An 18,976-nucleotide genomic window follows, 5' to 3' on the forward strand; every position below is an offset into this window, starting at 1 on the left:
GGCTGGGGCCGACAGATAAAACATAAACAAGCAGAATGGAGTACCGTGATTAATGGACAGTCCAGCATGCATCAGCTATGTAGCCAAGTGATCAGTGTCCAGGGGGCAGCGATGGATGGGGCAGGGAAGCTAGACTGGTGAGTATTATCCAGATAAAAATAACTGGCTGGCTGTGCAGAAGGTAAAAGCCGCTAGCAGTGGCTAACAATGACTAAATAGCTTGTAGCTAGTTAGCTGGTTAGCTTCTGGAGGTTCTTGAATGTGTTCTAAAAATTTAAAATAATAGCGATTCCGTATCACATTGGGTGAGGCAGGTTACCGGAAGGTATAATCGAATTAAAAATCGAAAAGATGAAAAACAATCTGTTTCTTTTCCATTTGGGACTTGTTTTATTGTACTGATCAACATTTGTATAGAAGAAGTAATTGCTTCTTTTTTTACCCCCTTTCTCTCATAAATTTCATGACATCCAGTTGCAATCCAATTACGATAGTCTCATCGCTGCAACTACACAATGGGCTCGGGAGAGGCGAAGGTCGAGTCATGTGTCCCCTGAAATATGACCCACCAAACTGCGCTTCTTAACACCTGCCTGCTTAACCCGGAAGCAAGCTGCACCAATGTGTCAGAGGAAACACCGTCAGTTGGATAGAAGTTAGCCTGCAGGCGCCCAGCCCACCACAAGGAATCGCTAAAGCACGATGAGCTAAGTAAAGCCCCCCGGCCATACGATGCTGAGCCAATTGTGCGCCGCCCTATGTGACCTCCGGTCACAGCCGGTTGTGACACAGCCTGGGATCGAACCCGGGTCTGTAGTGATGAATCAAGCACTGCGATGATGTGCTGCAGCGGTCTAAGGCACTCGGGAGGCCGAAGTAATCTCTTTTATAAGAGTGAGCACGCTGTATATAAGACCCATGATGTCATTCACACAAACTGAGCAAAGATGATCTTGACTGGGAGAGATGTGAGGCGGGGGAGACGAAGTGAATGAATAAAGTGTTTGGTGGCAATCAGCTTTGAAATCAGCAATATTTTCCGTTATGGTTTGTATATTATAACAAACAAAGTACTAGGTTAGTGAATTTATGTTAGCTTTAACAAGGAATGTTAGCCTACAAAGCTAGAAGCTACCGTTACCTTTTGCAATGTAAAATGCTCTAGCCTCTATGGACATAGTAATTTACTGTTTGCAAAACAGTTTTAAAAATTCTACATGCCATGTCACATTATTCAAGTGTGTTAACTTCTGTGCACCATTAGTGGGGAGTCCAGTGCAGGCTAGCAATGAGTAAGAGGAGCAGGCATGGTGTGCATTAGAGGTTGACCGACTATGATTTTTCAACCAAAAAAAGCAGATACCGATTAAAATCGGACGATTTCTATATATATATATATATATATATATATATATATATATATATATATATATATATATATATATATATATATATATATATATATATATATATATATATATATATATATATATAAATAATGACAATTACAACAGTACTGAATTAACAAAAACCCTTTTATTTTAAATTAATATAATACAGAAATGATATCAATTTAGTCTCAAATAAATAATAATTTTAAATAATGCAAAAACATGTGCCATGTAAAAAAGATAACATTTAAGTTCCTTGCTCAGTACATGAGAACATATGACGTGTCAACTATTTTCATATACCTTTGACTATTGGATCTTCTTATAGGCACTTTAGTATTGCCAGCCTAATCTCTGGAGTTGATAGACTTGAAGTCATAAACAGCGCTGTGCATCACGCATGGCTAAGAGCTGCTCGCAAATGCAGTAAAGTGCTGTTTGAATGAATGCCTACGAGCCTGCTGCTGCCTACGAGCCTGCTGCTGCCTACGAGCCTGCTGCTGCCTACCACCACTCAGTCAGACCGCTCTATCAAATATCAAATCATAGACTTAATTATAATAAACACACGTAATTACGAGCCTTTGGTCCATTAATATGGTCAAATCCGGAAACTATCATTTTGAAAACAAAATGTTTACTCTTTCAGTGAAATACGGAACTATTACGTATTTTGTTTAACGGGTGGCAACCATAAGTCTAAATATTGCTGTTACATTGCACAACCTTCAATGTTATGTCATAATTATGTAAAATTCTGGCTAATTAATTATGGTCTTTGTTAGGAAGAAACAGTTCACAACGAGCCAGGTGGCCCAAACTGTTACATATACCCTGACTCTGCTTGCACTGAACGCACGAGAAGTGACAATTTCCCAAGATCAAATTTCCTGCTAACATGCATTTATTTTAACTAAATATGCAGGTTTAAAAATATATACTTCTGTGTATTGATTTTAAGAAAGGCATTGATGATTATGGTTAGGTGCATTTGTGCATCGAAAGTGCTTTTTTCGCAAATGCACTTTTGTTAAATCATCACCCGTTCGGCGAAGTTGAATTAAGCTGTGATTCGATGATAAATTAACAGGCACCGCATTGATTACATGCAAAGCAGGACAAGCTAGTTAACCTAGTAATATCATCAACCATGTGTAGTTAACTAGTGATTATGTGAAGATTGATTGTTTTTTTATAAGATAAGTTTAATGCTAGCTAGCAACTTACCTTGGCTCATTGCAGCCACAAGGTCCTTTTGACACTGCACTCGCGTAACAGGTGGTCAGCCTGCCACGCAGTTTCCTCATGGATTGCATTGTAATCGGCATCCAAAAAGGCTGATTACCAATTGTTATGAAAACTTGAAAATCGGCTCTAATTAATCGGTTGACCTCTAGTGTGCACTATAATGGGGTGGGTTGTGCTGAAAGACAGGCTTGATTCATGACACACATTTGACAGATGTACCAAAAGTAACACAAATTCTATAACAGTTTTTCATGTTTTAGTATTGCAATAATACTTGGAAGTTTTGGTATACAGTACAACACTACTAGTATGTGACTAGGGCTGTTACGTTGAGAGCTGGGCGATATAGACAAAAAAGACATCACACTAAATCAAACTATTTTGCTCAATAACGATAAACATTTATGGACAATTAGGCTTACATTCCATTAGGGGTAGATTGTTTTTGTGCCAAGTACAACCGATATGGAATTGCCTATGATTTTAACAAGTTATTTAATCTAACATTTGCAGGTAATTCAAGATCGATATTTTGATGTGCAACCTATAGAATCCAGAATGATCAGATTTATTTTGGGTTCTTCAGGGATGGATTTGCCGACATCTTTGTGCGTAGGCCCAGGCTATATTATTAGCCTATTCACCACCTGAGGAAGTGTGAACTCAAAACACTTAGCAGGTATGCCAACTAAATATGACATTGTTGCTAGATAGCCATGTAGACTAATTGATCAGTAAATGTAATGCCCTACAAAACTTTCCAGTGCTAGGTCTAGGCTACTTAAGTGAAAATGGAGAGCTCTGCTTCACGGGCACTTCAAAACCATACTACATAGCCTACTCTGGTTGTAAAGTGGTGCCATGAACCAATATACATTAAATACTCACAGAAAGCTGTGACTGCTGTCTAACTAGATCAGTAGCTGCTTTGAAAACGTAATTTTTCCACAATTGCATTTTGAACAATTGTCATATGCTGGTCATATTGTCATATGAGTGGCTGTGGCTTGCACACACAGCAGCCAACAATAAAACAGGGACAGGCAGATACTTTTATAGCAGGAATCATAATCCATAGGTTATTACTGTTGACCAGTGGTTTTCGAACAATCAGAACAAAATCACCGAAAAATTATGAGCTAAGCTAAATACTTTGGTAAGAGGAGGGCAATGTGAGTAGGTTAATTTTCAATTTATTGTCCTAGCTTTATGTTAACACCCTAAGGTCGATGTCCACACCCCAGTGGAAATCGAATTTGCATAAGACTGTTAAGTGCCAAAGGGCACTTAATAAGAGCACATGTAAAAAAAAAGATATATATAAAAAAGATATATATATTATATGTAGATAAGCAGTGTACCATCTTTTATATATATATATATATATATATATATATATATATGACAGACACTTATTGACTTATTGTATGTATGACAGACACTTCAGAACAAACTTCCTTTTGATTTTTTTTTGGGGGGGGGGGGGGTCTACCTGTTGTTCCATGTAGTGAATCTGTTATTCAGCGCGATTGTATGGGCTAATACAAGTAAGGCCAAATAAATATGGTTCCTTTATTTTTATATTTAGCTAAAATTCTACGCCTAATTTCAGTTTGTGACAAAACAAGCAGTGTAGATAATCAGTGTACCATCTTAACCACTGAAATATATTTTCAATAACCAAAAATATAGTATTTTCAGCTGTTTGAAGCTGGTGTACAAAATCAAAAGTAAAAAAAAATCAAAAACTAAACTTAAGGAGAAGCGTAGAAAATGGCGCACACAACAGATCTACCGCGTCTTAGACTTGCTTTCAATGACACAGATCTAGAACTACATTTATATGTGAACTTGCTCGGGTTGAACCAAAAAGTTCGATACTGCAGCGACCATAAGAATCGACTAGCTGTGTAGCTAGCTAGTTAGCAACTACTAACGTCTCAGCTGGGACAACACTTAACGGATGGTTTGAGAGTAACACATGCTCGCTAGCTAATAATAATAATAATAATAATAACAACAACAACAACAAAAACGTATTTTCGATATGGAATCTTTTTCAGTGTGTTTTATTTTACCGGACACGCGTGCCTGAAAAACATGTTGACTATCAGAAAAAAAAGAATGACCACACATCTGTCCGGCCTCGGGCGCCATCACGCTAGTTAACGTTACCTACGTTAGTTTAATTCATGCTCAAACCCCAACGTTGACTACTGTCATAACTATAAAGCTTACAAGCCGGTCACAGCTTTCTGTCGAGCCACAATCAGTTGAAATGTCTTTCATCATCATCATCATTTAGCCACACCATGTCTCAAGCAGCGTAAACATACACAACATTGGATCTGATCACACACCGTACCTCGCTTTAGACCAACACTCAACTGGCAAACATTATTTCAGCTAGATAGCGAAAGCTAAACCATTTACAGAAAACAATATTCTCACCCAGATATTGGATTCGGACGGCTGGGGAATCCGGGATCACCTCCTGATATTAAACCCACTGTGTCATGGGTATATTTCTCGGGAGAGAAACGTATTCAGAAGGAAAAGATTACGCTCCCAGACACACAAGCAGGGGAAACGCATGAATGTGACGTTTAGTCCGGTTTGCTCGCAGGACATGTGTACGTGGAGGCTTGGATTCTGGGAGCTGGAGTTCTAGTGAGACATCTCTTGTTGAAATGTATATATTTTGTAATGATACAGGCTTATACAGACATTTTAGAAGGATCTATGAGGTTATTGGGGGACATTTGATGTGTTTTATTATTTCTGAAGTAAATTTCAGTTTATTGATGTTTTTTATTGTCCCTGTGCTGTGTTTTATCTAGGCCTATTCTAATGATATTACGGGACAAATTATCCACTGTTCAAATGTTTATTTAAATGTTATTTCATACAATTTATATTTTTGTGTTTAAATAGATTCGAAGGTACGGACTTTCTCATGCAACAGCCTGCGTTGTTATACAATAGACTGTACCATTTATTGTTATCTATAAATAAAATCAAACAACGACCATGTTTTAAGACAAGGAGTTTTTGCTTTGTTATGGTGTTAATTGATTTGAACGCAGTGATGTAGCTAATGGCCTGTATTGTATTTTTACTTAAGTCCACAAGTGACCCCTTGTGGGTACTGGATGAAATACAACTTTTGCAATCATGATTGTGCAAAGACATTTTAATCAGGCAGTGTAAATGTATAGGTAACTGCCAAAGTAAAGTAAATACTTGAAATGGAGGATACAAAGGAAATTGAAAGCAGGTGATTCCACACAGGTGTGTTTCCTAAGTTAATTAACATCCCACCATGCTTATTTATAAAAATGACCAGTTGGCCACCATGGCTAGAAGAAGAGATCTCAGTGACTTGGCTAGAAGGGGTCTCAAAGGAGCATAGGGGGTTTAATGTGTGTGTGTGTGTGTGTGTGTGTGTGTGTGTGTGTGTGTGTGTGTGTGTGTGTGTGTGTGTGTCAGTCACTAGATCTCAACCCAATTGATCACTTAGGTGAGATTCTGGAGTGGTGCCCGAGACAACATTTTCCACCACCATCAACAAATCACCAAATAATTACATTTCTCGTGGAAGAATGGTGTAGTATCCCTCGAATAGAATTCCAGACACTTGTAAAATCTATGGCAAGGTTCATTGAAGCTGTTCTGGCTGCTCGTGGTGGCCCAACGCCCTATTTAGAAACGTTATGTTGTCCGCTGTAATGTAGCTTTTGTAATCATTCAACCAAACTGCTTTTATAGAATACTGAAACAGATTAAATTGACAGGTTGACTGGTCATCACATATTTTCATGAACCTCTGAATTTGGGACATTACCATATTTAGTGTGTAGACAGCACCTTATGCTTCCAGATGAGAGGAAGAAAAGTTGTGTAAAAAAAAAAGATACAAGTAACATGTCTTACAGCCAAGGGAGATGGTGGGAAGGTGATGCTGGACAACTGTCTTTATGGGGAAGTCAGGTGTTTAATTTACTGCAAGGTGTCAGTCGATTTTAATATACAAATGGATCCAGAAAATACAAATACAAAATACAAAAGCTATATAAATCTGTCTATCAAACACTTTTAGAGTGAACTACAGCTATTAGGTTTAGGCCTATAGAAACCCACAGTGGAGGTGTCATAATACCCATAAAACCTAGCGGTCAAACAGGAAAATGGTTCCAACTGTTTTTCCATCATTGATTTTCCCATAGGGGATTTGAGAAACACTTCAAATATGGGCTGTGTTTTGTTTAAGCTGACCCTGGCGTGACATTTTGATAACCATGTAAATCTCTCTTGGACAAGGTGAGTTTTATTAACATGTCCGGCTTTATTTACTCTCAGTTTTAAAAATGCTAATGGCATCAAAGTAAACATCATGCAAAACTACAAATCCCTGCAAGCCCCTGCATGTCATCTCTAGCTGACACCTTTGCTATCAATTGACAGAATTGTCCATTTAAAGAAATGTAGCCTATATCAAACATATGGTTTCCAGGTCTTTGATGCCATTCCATTTGCTCCTTTCCGGCCATTATTATGAGCTGTTCTCCCCTCAGCAGCCTCCACTGGTATATCACAGATTTAAACTCATAACCATGGCATGACGTTCATAAATTCCTTGCCATAGAACAAAAAGGTGTATACAATTCATCAACTAAAAATATTACAAAGCTCAGTGCATACATATTCTCAAAATAACAAACAGGGAGAAACCCCTGAGCCAACATCAGAGCCTCCTAACTGGGTATGAACCAATGGGCACGTTTGAGCAGATCACTTTAGTCAAGTCGGTGGCTGTCGTAAAAATGACCATCAAGGACTCAAAGTCGAAGTTAAATGAATAGATCTTTATTATTACCGGGAGAGGTTACAGCAAACTTAAAACTCAAAGTACACGTCTGTCAGAAGCACTGAAGGGATGTTCTCCCTTCAGCAGTCTTGATGCTCATGCTCAAACTGATCATGACCTTGCACACATTGTTACTTTGGCCCAACACCTAGAAACTATGTATTCCATTCCTTCTGTTCTCCTATCAATCCCCTCCCTGAGAGCAGTCACAGAACATCCTAACACAAAAACAAGAAACAATACGCTATATGTAGTCACACATTTTGGAGACACACAGAGGACACAAAACATTTCCACTACACTCCCTCCTTTTATCTAAATATGTGATAACACATTTTTCTTTGACTTCTTAACATACATTCAGTCTATCATCAGGAGTGCATTTAGTAAAAACTGATTCTTACATGTAATAGGCATAACAATAGACAAAAATCCGTCTTCATATTTGATCCTTTTTCCATTACCCTTTACATTAGAAGGTTGATGTCGTTTAACAACCTGACTTAAAACCTTCAGGTACTTAATCAAGCATGGATACTAACTAATTATTGCATATTATCATCCATTATAGGGGGAAATGGGTTTCTGGAGAGACAGCAAGTTATCAATATCAACCTTCTTTAGTACATGATAGCTGAGACTTGAGTTGCCAGGGAAGCACAAATGGCCTTACAACAACAAAGCAAAATGGTTAAACACATTAAACAAAATATTCCAGCTATCACCCACTGAGCTATCTGGGAGCCCCAAGCTCCAGCATTTATCGGCAGTACCTCCTTGACCAGCCAATAAGTAGTTAAGTGCCTCCCTGTTTTTCAGGGCGACCTTGCTGAGTGCTTTCACTTCCTCGTTCAGAGCAATCAAGTCGTCTATAGTAGCATTTTCCGTTTTCTCAACTTTAATAGTCAAATTTGGAATTTTATCTTTTTATTTTTATTTTACCTTTATTTAACTAGGCAAGTCAGTTAAGAACAAATTCTTATTTTCAATGACAGTGGGCTAACTGCCTGTACAGGGGCAGAATGACAGATTTGTACCTTGTCAGCTCGGGGATTTGAACCTTTCGGTTACTAGTCCAACACTCTAACCACTAGGCTACCCTGCCGCCCCAAGGCACATGCAACTCCATTTTGGGGCAGCTAAACACCAGCGAATCGGGAGGAGGTTTGCACCTGAGTGGCATCTGCAAAGGATCGCTTATTAAAACGAGGGGTCGGCTGATGATATTCCCTGAACAAAACCCTCAATTCTGTTGCAGTTTTTCCAAGGACTCTCATGGTAAAAGTACCACAACCATGGTACCACAAATCCAACAATACACTTCCCTCCCAAATTAGGTGGTAAACTATAATAAGAAAATTGGCCACACAACCAATAGCTACCATTTGGGCCTCCTTGCAATATACTTATTGTAAACAGAAGTTGTATAATTCACATTTCCTGGTGTTCCTGTAACAGAATCATGTACCACAAGAGAGCAGTTATTGCTACCATTAACCAACGTAGTACAGTTACAAAGAATTTCACCCAAATGGTTACAACCATTTCCTCTAATACACCAGGGGGCTACCAGGGATCCTACTATAGGGATGGGTGGGTCACTGTAATTGTTTGGTCTAGGATATACAAGGCTGACAACAGCATTGTACATCGCAAAATAAGTAATGGGGTTGGGATTCTTTGGGGGTAAATTGGCCAATGTCAATATTGAGGACAGTTGAATAGTTAAGTTCACCCCCAAGGGAACCCCTACAACCCCTTACCTTCTCCCACAGGACCCAACCCACATACCCAACAATAAGTCTTATATGAGGTGACATTTCCCACCATTTCAGCTTGAGAGAGAAACAGATTCCCTCCCTCATCTTGAATTTGTACTTCTCATTTCCTTCGGCTGATTTCTCCTTCTGGACCACTAATCTGGGTGTGTGGTGGTTCCTTTGGCTCAGGACTTTCATCTTCACCTGAATGGTCACCCACTGGAGGGCAACCAACTGTTCCAATCAACACAATGGTCCAGATCCAGACAGCAAGGCCAGACAGCCTAGGGATGGGACTCCCCCCATCCTCCTCAGGGGCAGGAACTCGTCTGCAGTGTGAGACGTGAATCCAGGTGTCCCTCTCAGCTACCTTTACCTCAGTCGGGTGGTCAATAAAACCTGATATGGTCCTCTCCAATGAGGATTTTTCCAGCTCTTCCTTCTGTAATCTTTTACCGCCATGAAGTTTCCAGTGCGCAGACAATGCTCAGTTCCACCTGATAGGTTGGCAGAGAAGCCTTCACCTGTGGGAAGACAATCTTAACACTGTTAAGTGAGACAAAGTATGCTACCATGTCTTCTTCCATTCCCTGCAATGTCAACCTGTTTTGAGGAAATAGCACGTTAGTCATTCTCATGGGTCGCCCTGTCAGCACCTCATGGGGGGAGAGACCAGTCACTGTGTGGGATATGCCTCCATTGCTCATCATCGCCAATGGAAGCACCTTCACCCATGTCAGGCTTGTTTTGCCAATCAGCTTATTAAACAATACATTTTTTGGGGTTTGGTTTGCCGAGTTCTACTGCACCCCCAGATTGAGGATGATAGGCACAATGGGTTCTCAACTAAATCTGTAAAGCCTCTGACATGGACTGAACAATCTCATTCATAAAATCTCGACCACTGTTGGATGAGGCTTTTTACGGCAGACCCCACCTTGGTACGATCTCCCTCAGAAGAGCCTTGCCACAGCTGCTGCAGAAGCTCTCCTTCAAGGAAAAGCTTCAACCCATTTAGAAAATATGTCAACAATCACCAAACAATACTTGTTCCCCTCACAAGGGGTCAACTCAATGAAGTCCATCATCAAGTGCTCAAAGGGGCCCTCTGGCCTACGATGGGACATGGGGGATACGACACGGGGGATACTGAAATACTGCGTCCAACATTATTAGTCATACAGATCACACACTTTTACAAAAATATTCAGCAAAAACAGGAAATCCTACTGTACTCCAATATTTATTTACATGATCCACAATCCCTCCTTTTAACACATGGTCTAGACCATGTGACAACTTAGCAAGGTACTGGAAAGTACAATGGGGCATGGCAGGTCTATTAGAATCATCAAGCCATACACCCAGTGTTCAGTGTTCAGCCCACCTCCTTTCTCAGTCACATCAGCTGCTGCCTGCAAAACAACATCATTAGGAGAGAAGGGGTTAGTGGGAACAGGAACTGCTGTCATCTGTAGAAGGGGGGAAACAGAAGAGGAAGCAGCCAGCTTGGCCGCAAAATCAGCTTTAGCATTCCATTGAGAAACACTGTCCTTTGCAGAAGTTTGTGCTTGGCATTTGACCACTGCAATAGATGAGGGGAGCTGAAAGGCCATCAGCAAATAGGATACAAGATCACTTGAGCAATAGTTTTTCCAGACAAAGTTAAAAATCCTCTATTCTTCCACAACGTGCCAAAATCATGCACAACACCAAATGCATATCTACTATCAGTGTAGATATTAACAGAGCAATCCTTAACCAAAATAAATGCTCTGGTTAAACCAAATAACTTGTGAGGAGTAAGTCTAGCACTTTCCACTGTTTGAACAGCGGTGATAACAGCATAGCCTACTAAAAGTTCACTCTTTTCGTTTCCCTGGGCAGAGCCATCCACAAAAAACTCATAGTCCGAATTCAAAAGAGGAACATCTTTTAGGTCAAGCCTATGGCCATAGTCAATCTCAATGGTCAATTCACAGTTATGTTCTTTACCGGCATCAGCTGTAGGAAGAAAAGTAGATGGGTTAAGCACAGTACATCTTTTCAGGTTAACATGAGACATTATCAACAGAATGTTCTGATAATCCAGCAATATGGCAGGCGTAAAATGGGCAGTTTTAGCCTGTGTAGTAATGGCATGAACCACATGGGGAACAAGCACCATCAGCACAGTTATTGCTACAATATCAGAACATGCAAAAACCACAACAGTTGCTACAGCAACAGAGCAGAAGCAGGAACCCATGCCTCAAATAAGTGTCTAAATGCTTAGAGTAGTACCCCAACAGGCCTATAGCCAACTCCGTGGTACTGTGTCAACACAGCAGACATAAACCCATTATTCTCAGAGACAAAAATATGGAATGGTTTGGTATGGTCAGGCAAACCAAAACAGGGGGTTGACATTAGAGCCTGTTTTAACTTAATCAAGGAAAATTCAGCCTCAGGTGTCCATTCCACCACTTCAGACATTTCCATCTTTCTGCCATAAATACAATCCTGCAGAGGCTGTATTGACTCTGCATAGACTTTCAACCATGGGCGACAGTAGCTAGCCACTCCCAACAGTGACATCATGTGCTGCCTAGTAACAGGTTTAGGCAGGGACTCTCTTTAGAGAGGGGGTGACCCTCAGAAGTAATGTCATGACCCACATTTGTTACTGAACTTCTAGACAACTGCATCTTAGAGGGGGAAACTTTGTGGCCATTTACAACTAAGACAATCAACAATGCCTTAGTATCTTCGTGACAGATCTCCTCCGACAAGGAACAGACCAACAGGTCATCAACGTATTGAACCACAGTGCTACCTCCAGGGGGATCAAAACATTCCAGGTTCCTCGCCATTTCCTGGTAAAAATTACAGTTGATTCAACGTAGCCTTATTGCATCACCGTCCAAGTCTATTTTTCCCAAGAAACCTAAAAGAGAACCAATCCTGTGACCCAGGGTCAACAGGGATGCTGAAAATGCATTAGCCAAAAATCATAACCAAAAAACAACATCTCCCTGGGGGAACTTGGCAAAGACTAGTAACTGTGTTCGGCACCAGGGGTGCTCTTGCGTAAACAGCATTATTAACTATTCTAAGATCTTGTACAAAACAATATTCACCAGATGGCTTCCTAACAGGTCAAATATGGGTGTTACAGGGACAATTTGGGCATGGGCTCAAAGTCCCATTTTCAACCAGGGATGGATGGATGGGAATAATACCCTTTTCTGCTTCTTTGCTATGAGGGTGCTGAGCTTTATATGGTCTGTAATTATTCTTCGGGACAACTTTCACCAGAGTGGCACCTCTCATCTTCCCAATATCGGTCTTGGAGACAGCCTAGAGCTGGCACTTCATCCAGCCATGGTATGTGGGAGTTATCTCGGGACATGACCATCATACTTTCGGGAAGAATAGGTTCATCTTTTGTATCGTTCGAGTAGTAACCCAACAGGATACAACATCTTTCCATTGTTGATTGGGGGTTTTCGACATACTAGTGTGGGACAGCGCCCAGTACTTCATACATTGATCTCTGTACATCAGACAGCAAAACCCCGGCTGCTGTAAATTCCTCACCGTAGTATAGTCCATCAATTGTCACTTCCACTCTGATTTTTTGCTTTGTCCATCTTTGTTGATATTTCGGGTTTTCTTCACATGAGGGGACAGCTTCTGTGCAGGATCGTTCAAATGCCAGGCATAATAACACTGGTACATGGACGGGTATATCCCATTTGTAGGGGAATGGAGGGACAAGCCCTCAGCAGTGCATGCAACATTCAGATTCATCTTGCACATCAGATCTCTTCTCAGGAGATTTCCATCTTCCCATTTAACATGTAGGGGGTAAGTGAGGCATTCTTCAGAGGGAATTCCTGATGCACCAACAGTGTGGATGTTTTTATGGGGGGGAGGGGGTTACTTTCAGGGCAGATTGTTTCAACACTGAGATAGCAGCCCCAGTGTCTCCTAGGAATGGAATCTTCTGGCCAAGTATTTCAATTTCTATCAGGGGATTTTCAGTCGAAAAGGTGACTCAGCATCTGGCATGCTTCTTGTGGTTCTTCATCATCGGAGTCTATTTCCACCTCATCCTATGTTCTTTGCCCACCAAAGGAATGTCCAACCCTTACATCTTCAGGTGGCCATTCACCCTTGTCATCTCCATCACCAGGACAGTCCCTTGGAAAATGTCCTGGCTTGCTACAGTTGTGGTAGCTCCAGTCTCTCCCTCCAGAGGCGCCTTGCGCTCCTCACCCCCTGTCTCTTCCCCCTCCTTGGCCTCGTCCTAGACCTCCACCTCCACGGTATCCTCTTCCCCCTCCTCCAGCATAAAACATCAACTGTGCAGCTTATAGTGCAGCCAATCCATCACGACTGGACTGCCGACGTGATCGCCCAATGTGGTCTCAACAGGCTATTCTGTTACGATCTTGCCAAAGAACCATCTACTACCCCAGGCATGCTAGCTTTTCTGAACGCTGTGTCCCCTGCTCGACAAGCGTATTAGTGAGAACCAAACAGCACCCTGACTCACCTATAGCTGCTCTTTTGTCTCTATGATAACTCGGCTACACAGCTGATGCCCCCTGGACTGTTTCAATAACATGGTACCTCATTCTGTTTACCTGTCGGCCCCAGCCTCAATCTCAGGTCCTGTACATATCTAACTGACCCGCTCTGCCCATTCATCGCCATTTAGCCGTTCTTGTCTTAGCTCTCCTGATCAACACCTGTGAGTGCTTTATTTCTCTCTCTAATATGTCAATATTCCTTGTCTACTGCTGTCTTGGCTAGTTTGTATTGTTTTATTTCACTATAGAGCCCTCAGTCCCGCTCAAAATGCCTTAGATACCTCTTTCGTCCCACCCCACACACATGTGGAGACCTCGCCTAGGTTAATTAATGCCTCCAGAGATTAAACCTCTCTCGTCATCACTCAACGCATAGGTTTATCTCCACTGTACTCACATCCTACCCTTCACATCCTACCCGAATTAGTTTAAATGTACTTACTGAAATTCATTTGTTAGTCCTGCCAGGTTTCGTAGATGATGTGTTATCTCCCGGGCAGCCCAGAGTGAGCGTCTGGTCTGGGATGGTCCTCAACGTCTTTGGTCAGACGATAATTTCCCTTGCATGCTTTCACATGGAATGCGCCACCGGTGTTCCCTCACAGACCCTCACTGCCAAGCTCCAAAGGTAGAAAAAAATCATCCTGTTTTATTGACACCAAAGTTTGGGGGAAATTACCAATAAGGACTCAAAGCCAAAGTTAAATGAAGAGATCTTTATTTTCACAGCTGGAGAGGTTACAACAAACATAATACTCAAAGTACAAGTTTTTCAGAAGCTCTGACAGCTCAATTTCTTGGCAATTTCTCACATGGAATAGCCTTCATTTCTCAGAACACGAATAGACTGATGAGTTTCTGAAGAAAGTACTTCGTTTCTGGCCATTTTGAGCCTGTAATTGAACCCACAAATGCTGATGCTCCAGATACTCAACTAGTTCTAAAGGCCAGTTTTATACCTTATTTAATCAGCACATCAGTTTTCAGCTATGCTGAACATATTTGCAAAAGGCTTTTCTAATGATCAAATAGTCTTTTAAAATGATCAACTTGGATTAGCTAACACAACGTGCCATTGGAACATAGGAGTGATGGTTGCTGATAATGGGCCTCTGTACGCCTATGTAGATATTCCATTTAAAAAATCTGCCATTTCCAGCTACAATAGTCATTTACAACAGTGACCCCAAACTTGACAGTGACCCCATTTCCAGCTACAATAGTCATTCTAAGTGACCCCAAACTTTTGAACGGTAGTGTAAGCATTCCGACCATTTATTCAGTACTTTGTTGAAGCACCTTTGGCAGTGATTACAGTCTCAGGTCTTCTTGGGTATGATGCTGCAAGCTTGGCATACCTGTATTTGGGGAGTTTCTCCCATTCTTCTCTGCAGATCTTTTCAAGCTCTTTCAGGTTGGATGGGGATCGTCACTGCACAGCTATTTTCTGGTCTCTCCAGAGATGTTTGATCGGGTTCAAGTCTGGGGCTCTGGTTGGGCTCCCCAAGGACATTCAGAGACTTGTCCTGAAGCCACTTCTGCGTTGTCTTGGCTGTGGTTTAGGGTTGTTGTCCTGTTGGAAGGTGAACCTTCACCCAAGATTGAGGTCATGAGCACTCTGGAGAAGGTTTTCATAAAGGATCTCTCTGTACTTTGCTCCATTAATCTTTCGCTCGATCCTGACTAGTCTCAGAGTCCCTGCAGCTGAAAAACATCCCCATAGCATGATACTGTTACCACCGTGCTTCACCCTAGGGATGGTGCCAGGTTTCCTCCAGACGTGATGCTTGGAATTCAAGCCAAAGAGTTCAATCTTGCTTTCATCAGACCAGAGAATCTTTTTTTCTCATGGACTGAGCATCCTTTAGTTGCCTTTTGGCAAATTCCAAGCAGGCTGTTATGTGCCTTTTATTGAGGAGTGGCTTGTGTCTGGCCTCTCTACCATAACGGCCTGAATGGTGGAGTGCTGCAGAGATGGGTGTCCTTCTGTAAGGTTTTCCCATCTCCACAGAGGAACTTTGGAGCACTGTCAGAGTGACCATCGGGTTGGTCACCTCCCTGACCAAGGCCCTTCTCTCTGATTGCTCAGTTTGGCTGGGCGGCCAGCTCAAAATTTCTTCCATTTAAGAATGATAGAGGCCACTGTGTTCTTGGGGACTTTCAATGCTGCAAAAATATTTTGGTACCCTTCCTCAGATCTGTTCCTTAACACAATAATATCTCGGAGCTCTACGAACAATTTATTTGACCTCATGGCTTGGTTTTTGCTCTGACGTGCACTGTCAACTTATTTAGACCGGTGTGTGCCTTTCCAAATCATGTCCAATCAATTTGTATTTGTATTTATTCTGGATCCCCATTAGCTGCTGCCTGGGCTCCAGCAAAATTAAGGCAGTTCATACAATTTTAAACATTACAATACATTCACAGATATCAAAACACACTGTGTGCTCTCAGACCCCTACTCCACCACTACCACATATCTACAGTACTAAATCCATGTGTATGCATGGTTCGTATGTTATCGTATGTTATCGTATATGTGTGCATGCATCAGTGCCAATGTTTGTGTTGCTTCACAGTCCTTCACTGTTCCATAGTGTTTTTTTATCTGTTTTTTTAAATAATTTTTATTGCTTGCATCAGTTACTTGATGTGGAATAGAGTTCCATGTAGTCATGACTCTATGTAGTACTGTGTGCCTCCCATAGTCTGTTCTGGACTTGGGGATTGTGAAGAGACCTCTTGTGGCAAGTCTTGCGGGGTATGCATGGGTGTCCAAGCTGTGTGCCAGTAGTTAAGACAGACAGCTTGATCCATTCAACATGTCAATCAATACCTCTCACAAACAAAAGTAGAGATGATGTCAATCTCTCCCCCACTTTCAGCCAGGAAAGATTGACATGCATATTATTAATATTAGCTCTCTGTGTACATCCGACGGCCAGCCGTGCTGCCCTGTTCTGAGCCAATTGCAATTTTCCCAAGTCCTTTTTTGTGGCACCTGACCACACGACTGAACAGTAGTCAAAGTGCGACAAAACTAGGGCCTTGTTGATAGTGTTGTTAAGAAGGCAGAGCATTGCTTTATTATAGACAGACTTCTCCCCATCTTAGCTACAACTGCATCAATAGGTTTTGACCATGAGAATTTACAATCTAATGTTACTCCAAGCAGTTTAGTCATCTCAACTTGCTCAATTTCCACATAATTTATTACAAGATTTAGTTGAGTTTTAGGGTTTAGTTGGTGTTTTGTTCCAAATACAATTTTTTTGTTTTAGTAATATTTAGGGCTAACTTATTCCTTGCCACCCACTCTGAAACTAACTGCAGCTCTTTGTTAATTAAGTGTTGCAGTCATTTCAGTCACTGTAGTAGCTGATGTGTATAGTGTTGAGTCATCTGCATACATAGACACTCTGACTTTTCTCAAAGTCAGTGGCATGTCGTTAGAAAAATAGAAAAAGCAAGGGGCCTAAACAGCTACCCTGGGGATTTCCTGATTCAAACTGGATTATATTTGATAGGCTTCCATTAATGAACACCCTCTGTGTTCTGTTAGACAAGTAACTCTTTATCCACATTATATCAGGGGGTGTAAAGCCATAACACATATGTTTTACCAGCAGCAGACTATGATCAATAATGTCAAAAGCTGCACTGAAGTCTAACAAGACAGGCCACACAATCATTTTATCATCAATTTCTCTCAGCCAATCAGTCATTTGTGTAAGTGCTGTGGACTTCAATCAAATTGTAGAAACATCTCAAGGATGATCAATGGAAACAGGATGCACCTGAGCTCAATTTCGAGTTTCATAGCAAAGGGTCTGAATACTAAGGTGAATTAGGTATTTCTCTTTTCTGTTTTTAATATATTTGCAAAACATTCTAAAAACCTGTTTTTGCTTTGTCGTTATGGGGTGTCGTGCGCAGATTGATGGGGATTTTTTTGTATAATCAATTTTAGAATAAGGCTTGGCATTATTGTGACAACATTTTTAAAAAGTCAAGCGATCGGAATACTTTCTGAATGCACTGTATGTCTAAATAAATGTTTCTATTACCCCATATCACACACTCACAAACTGAAAACATAATGCGTGTACAATTATTTGGATAGAGAGAGGTTTAAAATGTTACTTTCATTGTAGCTTTAGAGCACAGCAAAGTTGGTTCCTGTTTATCAGTCACGTCTTTGGCCATGTTCATGTGGGTCAAACAAAAACACCCTAATGATTGGTTGACAAGTAATGCCTCTCACAATGCAGGTGATGACAACATGGTGCAGTTGGTGAGAAGCAAAGGCAGTGACTTGAAGACCCAGTCTGTCTAAAAAACTGGAGGCCCCTTGCACTTCAATGTTGTGATGCAAAAATACTAGCGAAACGCATAGCACTAAGAATTAAAAGGGTTTTACCAGGTATTGTTTATCCTGATCAGACAGGTTTTTACACGGACGATACATTGGAGTTAATATACGACAACGACTAGAAATAATAGAACATCATGAAACATCTAAGAAGCCAGGCGTGGTATTTATAGCGAATTTTGAAAAGGCATTTGATCAAGTAAGACTGGATTTTATTTACCCAAAACCCGAAACGTTTGACCCAAGTTAAACAATTAAAAGGCAATGCTACCAAATACTAACTGAGTGTATGTAAACTTCTGACCCACTGGGATTGTGATGAAAGAAATGAAAGCCTAAATAAATCATTCTCATTCAATTATTCTGACATTTCACATTCTAAAAATAAAGTGTTGATCCTACTGACCTAAAACAGGGAATTTTTACTTAAATGGCAGGAACTGTGAAAAACTGAGTTTAAATGTATTGTGTGACTGTTGTCAAGGCCTTATTGTAGATATCGGTGGCGTATGAACAAATGGGTTATAGAGCAAACAACGCAAATATCACAACAGGTTGTAATATGGATTTTTTTAACTGGCTTTGCTTCCTCAGTCATTTAACCTATGCACCTCTACTGCATTTTACCCATGCACCGCTACTGGTGAATACTACAGTAAAGTCTGCAAATATACTACAGTGAATTATATAGTATTCCTACCATAGTATACACTATAGTATTTTTTTAATGTGAGTGAACCAAGCGTGAACTGACAGGA

General features: G+C 40.9%; 1 protein-coding gene across 5 annotated transcripts in view; it reads right to left on the reverse strand.

The window, feature by feature from the left end:
- LOC109877932 (CBP80/20-dependent translation initiation factor) overlaps nt 1-5,255 on the reverse strand; it is a 142,339-nt gene extending 137,084 nt beyond the window's left edge. For 2 of the 5 annotated variants that reach the window (XM_020470165.2, XM_020470167.2), the window contains exon 1: nt 5,091-5,254. The gene's annotated coding sequence lies outside the window, so the exon portion shown is untranslated. Of the gene's footprint in view, nt 1-5,090 lie in introns of all 5 variants that reach the window. The other 3 variants (XM_031802824.1, XM_020470166.2, XM_020470168.2) reach the window with 2 other exon arrangements.
- Between the last annotated feature and the right edge of the window lie 13,721 nt (nt 5,256-18,976).

This window comes from Oncorhynchus kisutch, linkage group LG23, assembly GCF_002021735.2.
Source record: "Oncorhynchus kisutch isolate 150728-3 linkage group LG23, Okis_V2, whole genome shotgun sequence".
NCBI lineage: Eukaryota > Metazoa > Chordata > Actinopteri > Salmoniformes > Salmonidae > Oncorhynchus > Oncorhynchus kisutch.